Source organism: Ictidomys tridecemlineatus, chromosome 1 (assembly GCF_052094955.1).
Source record: "Ictidomys tridecemlineatus isolate mIctTri1 chromosome 1, mIctTri1.hap1, whole genome shotgun sequence".
In the NCBI taxonomy this organism is placed as follows: domain Eukaryota; kingdom Metazoa; phylum Chordata; class Mammalia; order Rodentia; family Sciuridae; genus Ictidomys; species Ictidomys tridecemlineatus.
Window position 1 is genome coordinate 146,420,294 of NC_135477.1, and position 16,474 is coordinate 146,436,767.

At 38.6% G+C, this 16,474-nt stretch overlaps 1 pseudogene; it reads left to right on the plus strand.

Annotated features, from left to right (window-relative positions):
* Positions 1–12,539: 12,539 nt before the first annotated feature.
* LOC144366474 (F-actin-capping protein subunit alpha-1 pseudogene) lies at positions 12,540–13,288 on the plus strand (annotated as a pseudogene).
* Positions 13,289–16,474: the final 3,186 nt, after the last annotated feature.

Genomic DNA, 16,474 nt, shown 5'->3' on the forward strand with positions numbered 1-16,474 from the left:
TCTCAAAGTTTTCACAGTTTGCCACTTTTCACAAGTATATCTCTCCTGATCCCATGCAGATTTCCAGTTCCTTGAATTCAGAGACTATTTTGTAGTTTTTGTTTTGTTTTGTTTTGTATATCCCACATTTATTAGGGAGTATGAGAGGGAGACGGAATGAAAAGTTAGGAGGAGGACTAGGACTGTGGCTCAGTGGTAGAGCACTCGCCTGGCACATGTGAAACACTGGATTAGATCCTCAGCACCACATAAAAATAAAATAAAGGTATTGCGTCCACCTACAACTAAAAAAAATACATATTAAAAGAAAAGTTAGGGGAACTTTCAGATGCATATTTAAATACCTCAAACTCTTCTGCAAGAGTCCAATTTTCCCTACTGGATCTAAATTCAGCTGTGTTCTACACACAGGGCATAGACTCCAATGCCACAGTGCGTAGGTGAATTTGGCCCACTAGGTGGCTCTGGAGAGGAACCATGGAGTCCACTATTGGCAATCCTGGAATAGCAGAACTTCAGAACCCTATTCCTTCCTCTTAGGAGTTCTTGCATAAAACATCAGTCTCTGAATAAGAAGGTCTTAACAAGATATGACTAAGGCACAGGGAAAGCAGTATTGCATGGTAAGTAAGATTCTAGAGTTAGACCACTTAGTTTCAAAACCAAACTCTTCTATTTACTAACTGGTGAACTTGGAAATATTTATATATTTTATATTTTTATATGTACTTGCATATGAAATAACAAAGGTCATTCTTCTTTGCTTGAATACCTTCACTTATTTTTCAAGATAGCAGAAGTCACATTCCTGGCTACTCTGGGGCAGGAAGCCAAGAATACAGACAGGCACCTTCTCTGCAAAAACAAAACAAAAAGTGTGTGTGCAGGGGGTTTACTAGAATTTAAAACTGGACATTCAAAGCAGACCAGGGACATAGGAGATTAGACATAATAAAATAAGTAAAAGTTCCCCAAGGCACAGCCGCTACCAAGGCCCTAGTGAAAGCACCAGCCAGAGAGATCCCTACATGAATATAGTAGAGGGAATTAAGGAACCCATATTTTGGGGAAGCCCGAGGCATGTCTGGGTACAGAGTGTTTCAGGTTTTCCCAACAAACCTGAAAAGACGCATTGCACAATATCTGTGTTTAGGTAAAGAAACCACCATCTCTCCAGGTGGCTTGTGGATGATAAAAGAAGGAACCGTTTTGCAGCCTCAGCACATGAGTGGATACCTGAGAGAGCAGACTCCTGGCACACCCAAGCTTGGCCTGAAATTCAGGTCCAGGAAACACGCACTACATGACACAGAGTGTGCTTAAGTGACCAGAAGAAAAGTCAAATTGGGAGACAGGTTTACACAAGGTACAACTGGTTGCAGAAACTCACCTGGCTCCACGTTCAGTCCAACTGGAAGAGAGGCATCCAGCTGGGAACTCGGAAGTGGAGGGGGGGCAGGAGAGATTGTTTGCAGACTGAACACAAGTACAGGACATATGGGGTCACCAAGTGACATAGGGCACTAAGAATTGGCTCCTCCACCACACAAGTGGAACCCAGGGGAGACCCCTGGGTACAGTCTTTCCAGCATGGACCAACAAGTACTGGGCACTGGAGGTGTGCTGATTTAGAATCTCCAGACGAATTGGCATTCAGTGAGGAGCCTAGAGCCCACCTAAGCCTAAACACTGCCTCCAGGAATTCCACCTATGGGATTACGTCCCTCATTCTAGCAATCCAGAAGGGAGCATAACGCTCCAGATGACCCCATCTAAAACTACTGAGAAGAGAAGCTGAGAACCTTTTGAACTCCAATGGAAAGAATTCTTCAACTTTTCATCAAGATTTGTTTTCCTCTTCTTTTTTTTCTTTTTTCTGTTTTAGTTTTTAATTATTTTAACTGTGGCCTTGATGGAACGTAGATATTTATATATTTTCATATTTTTTCTCAATTCTAGCATTTTTAAGCCAATTCTTTTTCACATACTAGTTTTTTGTGAACTAGTATGTTTGATCAGTATATTTAGTCTTATTTTGTATTATTTTTAATTGTTACTATATGTATGTGTGTGTGTGTGTGTGTGTATAATTTTTTTTTTTTGCTACTTATCTGTTTCCCTGGATTCTCTATTTTCTTCAGCTAACAGCCAATCTTTGTTGTTCTCTCTTTCACTCTTCCTTTAATTTTGTCCATTATTCAATTCACAGTTTCTTCATATTTTAGATTGGTATTGCAACTTTCCGTAGCTATTTCTGTGTTTCTTTCAGTTTTGAATACTCCACGGTTTTTTTTCAAGCTTAACCTCCTGGGAATGACTGGTGTTTGTCCCATTCTTCCCTTCCTTGCTATTCTTTTTAGTTCTTAAGTGGTGCTGCCCCTACCCTCAGTTTTTCTCTAGTGCCACCATCTTCCCTTTGTTCTGAGTCTTTATTTCTCATTCTTACTTTATCTTTCTTTCTTTTTAGATATATATTCTTTTTATGACTTTGAAAAAGAAATTATATCCTGTGGAACTAACTCTTTCCTTTCCTGGGATATATATTCTCCCAACATGGATTATTATTCTGTTTTTGTACACTATTATTCATCCTTTAATATTTCACCTTTGCATACATAAAGTATCCAAAATACCTTGCATATGATATTAAGTGCTTGATAAATATTTGTTGAATCAATGGGTTAATAGATTCACAGTAACAAAGCAATTCAACAGGCTTTAATAGTCACTTGTAAGTCACATTCTACATGGAGAGAATACTAAATCAAGAAGAAACTCCTAACAGTCATATTAAATTTTAAGCACTGTAAATTCTGTTGTAATAATGAGGGCCAGTAAACATACTCAATAGAGTCAAAGGGCAAAGAAAATAACATTGAATGTTTGAATTCTCCAAGTAAAATGCACACAAAGACAAAGTCCACATGACCTCATTTATGTGGAATTTTTAAAAACTGAAATCATAGAAACAGAAAATTGAAGAGTGGTTACCAGGATGAGGGCTAAGAGAGCTTCGAGGATTGGGAAATTTGGGTCAAATGATACAAAACTTCACTTGGGAGAGGGGGAATAATTTCACTAGATCTGTTATACAATACAGTGACTATAGTTTAAAACAACTTATTGGATGATTGACATGCGACAGTACTGATGAGCATTAAAAACTTTGTGCTAAGTGAAATAATTTAGAAGCAAAAGGGCAAATATTATATAACTCCACATATACAAGCTACCTAGAATAGTCAAATTCACATAGACAGAAAATAGAGATGACCTGTGGCTAAGAAGAGTGGGGAAGTGGGGAGGGATTTATTAATTGCAACAGAGTTTAAATATAAGACAATGGAAATTTCTAGAGATGCTCAGTGGTGGTGATTGCACAGCAATCTGAAGATACAGAATGCAGCAGAAATACATATTTTAACTGGTTTTTAAAAGTCAGTACATACCCCACTGGCCCACATCCTCCTTCCCTGAACACAATATAATGAAGAGAGTATCAGAACACAATGGTCTCCCATGCCTTCAGAGATATGATTTCTCCAACAGAGGCCATCACCAACCCCCCACATCCACACACCAGAGGGAGGGATTCCTTCTGGCCAAGGTCACCAGCTAAAGGTCAGTCATGTCTACACTGGCTCCAGGGAGGGTCTCCATGTATACCAGGTCAAGAGGAGCGAGTCTGTCAGCACTAAGCCAGAGCAAGTGAACGCTCTACACTGACTCACAGCGAGTGACCATCTACACTGGCTCTACTGAGTCCCCAGCTATTCTGGCTGAAGGTGAGCGAGTCTCTGTCTGCACTTGATGGGGAGGAACAGTGGTCCAGGCCTTGGAGGATGCTGGTGGGCCCCTGCCTTCACCCTGAGGTCCTTCCTTGTTTTTAATCAGCTTACTTTTTAATCTTTGGAATAATAATTTTATCATACATTTTCTCTGAAGAAATTTATTAAGAAACATCTCAGAAGAGTGGGAGAAAGGACAGAGGAACAGGGCAGAGGGAAGGGTCCCAAGGACCACAGTCTCTGATGTCTTCTGCAGGTGGGGGCAGAGGAGACTCCTGGTGTCCTCAGGGATGTACAAGTGGTCTCAGCTGGAACCCGTGCAGAGGAACCTGAGGTCGCTGGCACATCTTGCTGTTGCAGCTGTTCAGAGTCCACATGACCCATGTCCACACAAGGTGTCAGGATCCACAGAGCACAGGGTGCTCTGGCTGTCCACTGGTTTGTCTATGTCAGCTGTCCCCTCATTGGATCCACACTGTTTAAGAATCTGGCACATTTCTGGACTCTTACATTGGAGTCACCTTATTGCTGACTCATGGCATGCAACAGCACAGTTGTCAGACACAGGTAGCAATCCTCCCAGTTACCTGCTTCCAAAGCTTTCTATTGTCATGAGGTTTCCCAGAATCAGGCTTGGAGACTATATCAGGTATGGGGGTCCTTGCAGGCAGGCAGCAGAGGTAGATGGCAGGCAGGCTGGTCCTTTTGATGCTCTTCTGCCCTGAATATTTGGGCTCCTCAGGCACTGGAGGCTCACAGGGCAAAGTGAGGGTGTGGAGGGCAGGCTCACTGGGGCTCCTCTTTTGGAGGACAGGGGAATGCGAAAGATCCATGGGTGTGGGGCAAGTCATAACCCTGGAACATGCAGCCTGGCCCCTGGCTTTTCTGGTGCTAGAGGATCAAGTAGGTCGCCATGGCTGTATTAGACATTCTCTTGGCCAGGGACCCCCAGGTCTTGTATGGGTCATAACCCATATCAAATAGGATTGATATTATTTTGGTGTCTGGGTACTTGAGGGGTGCCCCACTAGAATCATGCTGCTCACCCTGCCTCAACCATAGGTACTGAAGGATTTGCTTGACTGTGGGCTGCTTCCTGGGATACACAGCCAGCCCAGTATTTTCTGGTTTGACAGGAACACAGTGAAGAACACAATGAGGGTCGTGGAATGTTGCCAGCAAGATCTGCCTCAGCATCTCATAGGTGAGCCCTCTAAGTGGGCGCTAATAGAAGGAAGAGTAGGCCCAATTCTCCACCATGTTGGCTTAGGAACTGACTTCCTTTATAAGATTCCTGAAGAAGTAAAATCAAGAATCCCTAAATGGGATGGATTCCAACTAAAAAGCTTCTTCTCAGCAAAGGAAACTATCAAGAACATGAAGAGAGAACCTACAGAATGGGGAAAAAATCTTTACCACCAGTACCTCAGATAGAGCATTAATTCCCAGGATATAAAAATATCTCAGAAAACCTAACACAGAAACACCAAATCAATCAATTAATAAATGGGCTAAAGAATAGAACAAACACGTCACAGCATAGGAAGTACAACTGATCAACAAATATTTGAAAAAATGTTCGACATCTCTAGCAATTAGAGAAATGCAAATCAAAACTACACTAAGATTCCATCTCATTCTAGTCATAAGGGCAATTATCAAGAATATAAGCAACAATAAATATTGGCAAGCATGAGGGACAAAGGTACACTTATACATAGCTGGTGGGACTGCAAACTGGTACAACCACTATGGAAAGAAGTATGAAGATTTCTCAGAAAAACTGAAGTGGAACTACCATTTGACCCAGTTATCCCACACTTTGGCATATACCCAAAGGATGTAAAATCAGCATACTACATTCATGCCACATAAATGTTTATAGCAGCTCAATTCACACAATAGTTAAACTATGGAACAAACCTATGTGCCCTTCAATAGATGAATGGATAAAGAAAATTGTGGTATATCTTATACAATGGAATATTACTCAGCCTTACAGAACAATGAAATTATGGCATTTGCAGGTAAATGGATGGAACTTGAGGATATCATGCTGAGTGAAATAAACTAATTCCAAAAAACAAAGGCCGAATGTTTTCCCTAATATGTGGATACTAATTTACAATAAGGGGGGAAGGGTGCTAGGGGAGAATAGAGGTAATTTTGACTAGACAGAGGGGAGTGAAGGAAAGGGAGATAGAAGGGGGATAGGAATGATAGTAGAATGAATCAAACATTATTTCCCCTTGTGCATAAATGGTTACATGACCTGTGTAACTCCACATCATGTACAATCAGAAGAATGAGAAGTTATACTCCATTTATACATGATATATCAAAAGGCACTCTACTGCCATGTATAACTAATTAGAACAAGTAAGTAAAAAATAAAAAATAAGAATAAAAATAAACATAAGTCCCTTCACCTGTAAAAGGGGGATCAGAAGGGTGTCAGTCTGAATGTTGCCACAAAAATCAAATAATATATTTACACCCCCTAAAATGGTGCCTAGTACATGGTAACCCTCAAACAAGCTAAGTACTATTCACAGAAATGAAAGAATATAGTAATGTTTCCTATGAAGAAAATTTTGTATATGATAAATACCAAAATTGTTTGTTGACTAAATTGTCATATCTTAATAAAAATGAATATGTCTAGTGTGTTCATCAGCCTTCTATCACTATAACAAAATACTTGAACAAATTAACTTATAAAGAGGTAAGGTTTTCATTTAGCTCACACTTCTGGAGGTTCCAGTACATCAGGTGGGCCCGTTGTTTTGAGCCTCTGGTGGGGGTAATGGATGGCAATGGTAGAGAGCGTGTGCAGGAGAAAACTGCTTATCTCATGGTCAGGAAGCAAAAGTAAAAGAATTTTCCTTCGAGGGCATGCCCCAAATGACCTAAATATCTCCCTCAAAGCTCCACTCCTAAATGTTTCAGCTCCTCCTGATAGCACCACACTGGGACACTTTTCCAAATTATAGGATCTAGTGACTGGTGAGATTATGGGATAGGGAAGAGAGAAGAATCCAAGGTGGCTTGAAGATTTCACTCCTTGAGAAATAAAACTCCAATAACAGAGGACAGCAGAGGGAGCAACTATAGGAAGGGAAATGAAAAGTTTAGTGTGAGACGGGTTGAGCTAAGTGACTTAGCCTTGAGCTTCCAGCGCACGCCAAGTTGCCCCTTTTCAAAGTCCTCGATGGTCGGCCTCGCTTGCAAGTCTAAGAGCTCCAGAGAGCAGAGACCATGTCTTCCTTTTTTCCAGTTATAACTTCTCCCCCAAAACACACACACACACACACATACACACACACATACACACACACTTATAGAAGAAATGAATGAATGAATAAGAGTAGAAGGACTAAGACTACATAAAAAATCAATTGTTGAGTGGCCAACTTTTTGACAAAACGTTTGTCAGCTTCTACTGTTTTTCAATAAGTGAGTGCATAATGTTAGGGTAGATTTTGCTTTTTCCTCACATTCTAGGTCACATGAAGAAAATATCCAAAATGTGACCAAAATTCCAAATCCCTCCCTAGCGGGGTGATAGGAACATCTGGACCCTGAAGGTTAGGAGAACACAGAAGTTGGGTTTTACTAGGAAAAAACTAGAGTAACAGCACTGGAATAGGTTGCACCGCACATACTGGAACTCCTAGCTTCAAGCCTAGTAGCAGCTAAACCAGTCAGTATAAACCATTCCTTTTGAGGAAGAGAAGCTTTATGAACACAAAGCAGGCAGCAAAGACGGGCCTCTTGTGACTTCATATCTCACAATGTGGAAGAGACCCTCAGGGATCAACAGCTATTTATTTATTCATCAAATGTTTGGAGCTCTAAATACCTTTTCCCACGGATATAAAGTTGAGGGTGGTGGTGGTTGTTTTAATAGCTGAGAAATTCAGTAGTGAAGTGAGAAAAGAAAAAAATCTGCACTTTAAAAGAGCCTATGTGCTTTTGGTCTTTAAAAATTCAGAAGCTATTTTATTTACTTATTTATTTTATTTTATTTGCCATGTCTCCTGTTTGTCCCTAGAGAGCCTTTCATGGTTCCTGCCTGCAGCTCTGCTCAGTGGGAACCCCCGTGTGTGCTCTAGGTCTGGTGAACTGACTTCCCCCTTGAGAAAACCACATTGCTCTTCTGTAGCCACTGGGGAGTTCACCACTGCTTCCACTGAACCCACTCTAAGAATGAGCTACCTCTCCTTGTTGGAAATGTACGCTGTTGATAAACTCTTAAAACTTTGGTGGTCTAGCACTAAAGCTAGTGTTAACTAGGTTTATCTCATTCACCGAATCCAGTTCCTAAGAGATTCCTATTCAGAAATCTCTCTAATGTTCAGGCCAGTGTAAATCAGCCCAACCTACCATCCATACTAAGAAATGGATGGTACCTAAAGAATTTCTTTTTTCAGAAAAGTAAATTCATCTTAACTAGCATTCTACTCCAAACTCTTATCTGTTCCTCTTCGATATCTCTGCCTCCTGCATCGTCTCCCATATTATTTCTGGAAGACACCAGGGCATCTTCTCGCCAGGTTGAGGATGAGTTCCTATTCACCACCACACAACTACCACTTCCGCCACAGTAACCACCAGACAGAGCCACCTCAATTATGCAAACCCAGTGATGTCCACAAGCACCTCCACCACTTCTCACCAGATCCACCAAGGTGCAAAGCAGTATGGTGATCTGTGGCCATGGATTTCCCTGCTATTGGAACCCCTCCTCTAATATCAAAGAAGCAGTACATACCCACAGGCTGAGGAGGACACAGGAAGATTCTAGGCAGTATTCAAATTTTTCTTCCCTTAGAATGAACTCTCCCAAGAAGTCACCGCGGTCCTCATGCAAACACCCTCCCGGAGGGCCGCCTCAGGAGGGACCAGCAGTGGGCATTCTTTAGTCTAGAGCAGGGGCCCCAGCGCTTCAGGTTTTCATCAGAATCAATGGCAGGATAGATAGAATTCCAACTCCACCACTTTTCTAACCACAAAGGAAAATCTAATACTCACATTTTAGACATTTTAATTCCACATGTCAATATAAAAATGTCAGCCTTTGACAGCGGAAAAAAAATGATTATGAATGAAGAGAAAGATCCATAAATAACAAATTAAATTGACGCAGCCAAGTGAGGGTATGTCTAACAGATGGAGACCAGTTTCAAAAAGTCTCTTGAATATGTAACTGGGTTTGATGTTGAGTGATAAGAAATACGATAACTACTTGAGTCTGAAATGTAAGTAAGTGTCAAATAATATTAACTGATTAAAAAAAATACTATTGAGGGAAAGAAAAGCTATACTCTTGTTAATTATACCATACCTAGAAAATAATGAATATCAGGCATAAGAATATATTTGAGAACCTCTAATAAACTGTGAATGTCAAAGTATTAACATGCAATGTAAATTTAAGCTACTTTGCTCTGAAAATTCAAAACTTCTTTCTAACTTTCAGATTTAATTATATAAAAATGATGCTCCTAAAAGTCATGGATACTTAAAAACAAAATATGAATGATTGCAGTTGGTAAATCTCTCCTTTATCAACTCATAGGTTACCAAAAGTAGGAAGCCCATGTCTACCTCTCATACTGCTGACCCACAGCATCCTGCATGTATCATTTCTTTTTTTCTTTCCTTTTAGTTTATTGCTTTCCCTCCAAACATTATTTTAAAAAAAAAATGAAAAGGTAACACAAACTATAATCTTATTTAAAAAAAAAAAAAACTGCTGGAGTCAGTTGTCATTTTCAATCTCACCCTGTTTACAAAATTGTCTCTTCTTCCCTTCACCGCTTTTCTTTTGTCATTTCAACCGTTTAACCCCAAGAACAGACCTTTAAGCTCCAGTCTGGCAAGGCTCTGTAGACATCCTGTGAGTCCCCTGGAGTTACCCACACTCTCCTTGAGACACTCTGGATCTTTCTGACAGTGATGAATCATAATAATCGTTATAATCTTCTAAAAATACAGGACTCTTTTGATAGAAATCATGTTAAAGGGCAGGAGCAGAATAGTTTTTAAAGTAATAGGCTTTCCAATTAAAACCTATGCTAAAAAGTCACAATATTGAAAATGATATTGTCAAAATAGTGTTGGGCTCTAGATAAAATTTGAATTTTTAGCTCTGGACAAATGCCAGTTGAAATCGGCATTAGAAGCACCTGTGGATTGAGGATCAGACAGTTTGAAAGCTACTCCATTGCAGAAGGTCCTTAACCTGAGCAGCCATCAGCAATATTGCACCAATCTGGGGACATTTTCTTAGGAGACAATATGAATAGAATTACTATAGTATTGCAATTTAGTGGAATTTAAGGTAATTTAGTGCTTTAATAATTAACCCTCAACTTTATTTTCTACTTTATTTCATTTAATTTTAATAGATGACACAATCACAAGATTCAACAGTATAAAACATGGTTTATGAAGGAAGAAAATAAAATATGTAAGAGGAAAAGAGTGATAAAAAGAAAAAATGATGAGAAGGAGCAATGGCAAAGAAGTCACCTTGTACTATGAAGCAGCTTGGTTGCATTAGTGTGTGTCTTTAAAAATAGCAACCTCATTAACAAAGGGAGTAAGTAGTCTTTGCATTTTCAGACATTTCCAGACCCACTTGGTTGAATGCAGAATTCCATCTTTTCCAAGTCAAGTTGGTTTTGCCATCATCCTTCAGATTGTAACTCATGAAAAGTAAAGCCATTAGATACATTATGGAAGCTATAAAATACCAGATGCAGAGATCATTAACAGGTTTACTTGTTTTGCTTAATCTGCCTTTCAGTCTGGCCTCTTACACATTGACAGCTTTAAATCAGCTCTTCAAGAATCAGCTCCTTTGGCCTCAGGTAGTTCAGCTAAAGGACAAAAAAAAAAAAAAAACCACTCAATCACCTGTCATGTTCAAATCTCTTTGCTTATCTGGTTCTGCTGAAGTTCAAAGCTAAGGATACAAAACATGTGTTTATCCCTGGTCAGAAAAACTGGAAATAAATGCTGAGTTGTTTACACAAATAAGTCATTTAGTAAATGCTGGTGGATAAGGTCTAACTTTAAAACAATTAAAAACAGCCATACACACACACCAAAAAATAGCCATACGTTTCATTATTAGCAACCAATACTTCTTTTAATATTTATTTTTTAGTTATACTTGGACACAATACCTTTTTATTTATTTATTTTTATGTGGTGCTGAGGATCGAACCCAGGGCCTTGCACATGCAAGGCAAGCATTCTACCTCTGAGCCACAATCCCAGCCCTCCAATATTTTTTGATGAATGAAACACTGTATGTTGCCAACCACCTATATCAGAATCATAGGAAGCAAGAAAGAGGAAGGCAACAAAACTGAAATTGATGTCAACTTTAGATTTTGCCAGATGCAGATGATCCTTTCACAGAATATTCAGCTGACACAGTATCAATTTTAGAGCCCAGTTCCCAGAGCCATAGCCCTCTGTCCCCACCTCCATTCAGCCCTTTGAATTCTGGGGAGACTGAGATCCAAGGAGGCAAGGAACCCTGTTAGAGCCTCCATGACATTAGGTGGGGAAGGCCTTCTGTGGCTAAGAATAGCCTAGCAGAGCGGTCTGTTTTCTGTAGTTCAAACTCTCAGAATGCCTTTCTCAAACAAAACAAGCAACAACCTAAAGTGCCTGGTTTTGTCAAATTAAACACAAGTATCTACAGAACTAACTAAATATTTTTAAATCTGTAACATAGCAATTAGAAAGTAACTCAGAAGGAAACACCTCTTTTCCATCCCCACTGTAACACAGGTATAACCCGGCTCTAATTCAAGAGTTATTGACTTAAATAAAAATTCTGCAGCTAATTTAATTGTCTTTTAAATTTAAACAATTTAATTGTTTTAGAGCTTCAAAATATCTGACTTCAATATTATGCATGTTCTAGATTGGCCAATTAATTCAACTAACTGAGTCCTCAGTTCACAAAACAAAGGATGAAAGAAAATGCCAAATTTTATACTTAACAAAAAAGTAAATTTCTTAAGGCATTAGCCAAAGAAAAACAAGCAAGTTGCCTCACTCGTGGTGTTATACATAAAGATGTGACTTCAAAGTGGTGAAACTTTTTAATGTGCGGTGTGTAGAAATTTTACTATTACTTTATGATCACAAAATTTCAATATCTTTTACATGGAAGGTTTGAAAATCATCTCATAGAATTTCATCCTTTTAAATAACCAAGTATACTCAGTTTCTTATTATACAAACATTGGGTTTTTAGTCATGCAGATGATGTTCTTACTCTTTTCCTTATATTAAACACTTTTAAAAACTCCATCAAAAAGTAGGTTTCAGCTGGGCATGATGGTGCACACCTGTAATCCTAGCAGCCCAGGAGGCTGAGGCAGGAGGACGGCAAGTTCAAAGTCAGCCTTAAACAAGGCTCTTAAGCAATTAATGGAGATCCTGCCTCAAAATAAAAAGAAAAGAAAAGAAAAAGCTCTAGGAGTATGGCTCAGTGTTTAAGTGCCCCTATGTTCGATCTCTAGTAACAAAAAATAAAAAAAATGTGGGAATTCAGAAAAAGGCAAAGTTTGATACAGTTTGTGTCAAATAAATAAATAAAATCTATTTATATATTTACACATAAGATAATCATCTGTAAGAATACACTCCAAATCTTACCAGTGGACACCCCATTTTAAAAAAAAGAAGAAGAAGAATTAACAGGGTAGAAGACAGTACAAGATGTCCAACTTGGAGGATCAAGGGTTGTCGGATGAGGAGAAGATATCTACAGCTGCTAAATTCATCATGCACCCCTAGGGAAGTTTAATGAAGTATTCAATGATGTCTGAGCACTGCTTAATAAGGACAATCTCATGGAGGAGAAGCACATGCACTTGCTGGTAAAACACGAATCAATTCAAACCTGTAAAGATAGCTTTTAATGACAGAGCATGCCAACCTGGCTAATAGCAGATTTCTAGATCTGAGAAACAAAATTTCCTTTGTTTGACCACTTATGGAAAGAAGCAAGTGATTCCCAGTCAGAGGATGTAGATGGAGGTTTGAAGTCTTGGAGAGAATCCTGAACTTCTGCACTGAAACTGTAGGTGGGCAACAGAGTATTATTGCATGTATTGAAAGTCACCAGTTTTAGTCTAAAATTTTCTGGAATGATTGTTGGAGATCAGAGTGGAAGTTCCCTATCACACCACCTATAACCCAGGTGGCTGGAGACTCAAAATTCAGGTTCAGTCTCAGGAAGATGGCAATGTTCAGTTGGTTAGTCATAGAGATATACAAGGTACAGTAAACTGCCAAAGAGTTTATTAAAATCATAAAGAATGCAGAAAATGGGTATCAGATAGCAATTAATGAAAACTATCAAACAACATCAGAAACTACACTCAGGGCCTTGAGCCTGAAGCTTCCAGTTACCGACACCAAACCAACTCAGCTACCAGGCTGGCAAAGAAATGCAGACTGCTTAAAGGCTGGTGTAGGATTCTTTCATACATAGAAAAAAAAGGATTCAACATGTGGTTATGTAATAAGTAAATGATTTATAAATAAGAGTGATATTTTGTTAGGTCTTTCAAAGGTAACAGATTTTTTAGCCTCCTGGAACACTGTTGAACCTATAGCATTGTCTCAATCTTTTTGTGTTCTCTGCCTTGTACTTTTCTGCTGTCACAATATCTATTTGTAAATGTCTTTTTCTTTTTATTTCGTTTGTGTTTTTGTTGTTGATTCTGCTACATTTAGTGTAGGGGAGAGATCAATCTATCCTGGAGTCATTTTACTGTTCAGAAAAATTTTCTTAGCATGAAGTCCTGTTACTGATTTAGATAGAGAATATGCACAGTACTTTTTTTTTTTTTTTACCTATGCACCAAGGCATTTCTGTTATTTTGATGCTTTTTGCTGATTCACCAACAGCTAAGGAGGCTATTCTACAACTCTTAGCTAAATGGAAGACACTTTCATCCTTCTCCCTCAACTGCTTTGATCGTCATTTATAACATCCCATAACTGTAATGTTCAAAATTTCAGATTGAGGCTTTTCAGGTTTATTTTGAGATGGCAAAAGGAGTTTTCTGAAAGTTCCATGATAACTGGCTTCTCTAGGAAACTTGTTTTTAAATCCAAAGTCTTGAACCACATTCCCTGCACATGAACACATTTGCTTTTATCATTCCCACAATGTCTCCTTCCTATTTAGCACCATTATAGTTATAGACATCTGCCTTTTTTAGACAAGTTTTATCCATTTATTATTTTTTAGATATTCAAGAAGAGTTAACATACTGTACCTTTAGTAGAGTATAAAGCTTGAAAAATCCAAGTGCTAAAGGAAGAATAGGTAAATCATGCTTGAATACTTTGTGGCAGGATTGTACTAAAAACTCTGTAACACAAAAACTAAAGATGAAACAAAATGAAAAGATAACTTCCAGACAGCATATTTTTATTATAAGCGGTCATTTAAGGGAATATTAGTGTTTGCTTCTAAATAAGATGTGAAACTTGTTCCGAATTACTCTTCTTCAGCCCTGCCTGCCAAGAAATCAAATATAACTGTGGTACAGCAGCCCTCCCCAGGTATATTGGCAGATATGAGTGGTCCCAGAATACATCAGTAACCTAGATATGATAGGACCATTGGTAAGGGTGGATTCACTTACATTGTTTACACTTCTACAACCAGGCCTTAAGGGAAGGTCAGTATTTGTAAAACCAAGCAGTGTCTTCCTACCTGTCTCCAAATACGTACCAAACAAGAATGATGTTTGTGCTTCAGCTTTGTTTTTGCTTAGTAATACAGTCAAGCCAGAGTTTGTTTCCAAGAGAAAGCTATGTAAGCATTTTTATTTCAAATAAAATATATTTGTATTATTTGTCATTCATACTCTCCATCCACGTCACACTATCTTCTGTATCGGGTAGTCCAGTAGAAATATATTATTCAGCTTGTTCTTTAAAAAAAAAAAAAAACAGGACAGGAGGGAGTTTTTCATTTTAACTCAATGTGCTTGCATCATTGTCCAAATTTTTAAGAGTAAGAATGTTTGTGTATGACTTGTAAGAAATTATCTAAATTGAAACTTATTATTCAATTAAGTTCCAATTATAAAATAGTGTTTCAGTCTACACTGCAAAATCTAAATTCTGTTGTGTATTTTCCAAGGGTGTAGGCTCCTGGAAAAACAACCTTGCCTTCTTTATGCATGTAGAGATATCATGGATGTCAAAGGAAAGACTCTAAAAGTCATTTTGAATAAATTTTGGAAAAGTTCAGCAGCTCTGAAAGGGGCTACTTTTGTCACTTGTTTTTCTGCAGTGAAAGAGGAACATTATCCATCCTAAGTGCTTTCCCCTGGTCTCTTCTCTTCACACATTGGAGATTCTGTACAATCAATTTCAATCAAGTTTGTTCCCGTGTCCTTTTGAATTCTTTCAGAGAATGTTCTTTTTCAAAGCCAATATCTTTGTGCTATTAACCTTTGAACATTCCTTTGCCAGAGCCACACATCAGATTGAATTCTGATCACTCACCCTTCAACCTATCAATTCTCTCTTATTGCTTTGCCTGGCTTTTTCCCCAGCTTTTAAAGCAGTCAGCCTGCAGTCAAACACTGGCAAGCCCACACAAACTGTTCCAAGAAAACAAGCCTTTAAAAGCATTCCCCTGAATTCCATCAGAAAATTCACTTATTCCCTTCCTCCAAGGATGAATAAAATTGAAAAATCCTGTAGGCCATCGTTTAATTCAATTCTGCCCCGATTCATTGAGTCTTACTGTGTTCAAGACACTATAACAGACACTGTGATATTTACAGTGACCAAATAAAGTTCCTGTCCTCAAGCAGTTTATAATCTGGCAAGACCGAATGAGTATCCTTTGATTCCCTGGGTTAGTGTCTACTAGACTATTTATTGTGGAAAACTTACATCACATATAATTTATCATTTTAACCATTTGTAAGTTCATGAATCAGCAACATTCAGTACAATGTGCAACCATCACCCCTATCCACTTCCAGGAATTTTTCATTGTCTCCTTTCACCTCCTGGTGTCTTCTCTTCCACTCTCTCTATGAATTTACCTATTTTAAGTACCTCATGTAAGTGGAATTATACAATATCTGTCCTTCTGTCCTTCTGTGTCTGCCTTCTTTCATTTATTATTATGTTTCAGGCTTTGCCTTATAATTGAAGAAAGTGTTTTACAAAGTGAAAAGTTGCAGAGGAAGATTCAGGGGATGATACGCACTTTCTTTTTAAGCCTCCTACTTCAACCCCCAGCTATTAGGAGAATAAGGATTGTGGCTTTTAGGAACAGTTTCAGAAGCATCACTAGGTTCATGACTAAGGTCCCTATAACAACAAAAAAAAAAAAAAAAAAGATTAACAAGAGAAAAACATACAATTGTATTTAATATAACTTTATGTGACAGTGACACCTTTGGATATGGAGACCCAAAGGAACAGGTAAACTTGTATGTTTTTATGCTAAGTTTTGATGAAGAGTAGACAGTTGTGGGTAAGCGTGATGGAACCAAGGTAAGGTGATCTGATAGCGATGAGCTGCAGGGAACACAGCAAGGCCTGTTGGTTCAAATTCCTCTTGGTTTCTCTGTGTCTTGGGTGGTAAAGTGCTGTTTTCCTCCAGGTAC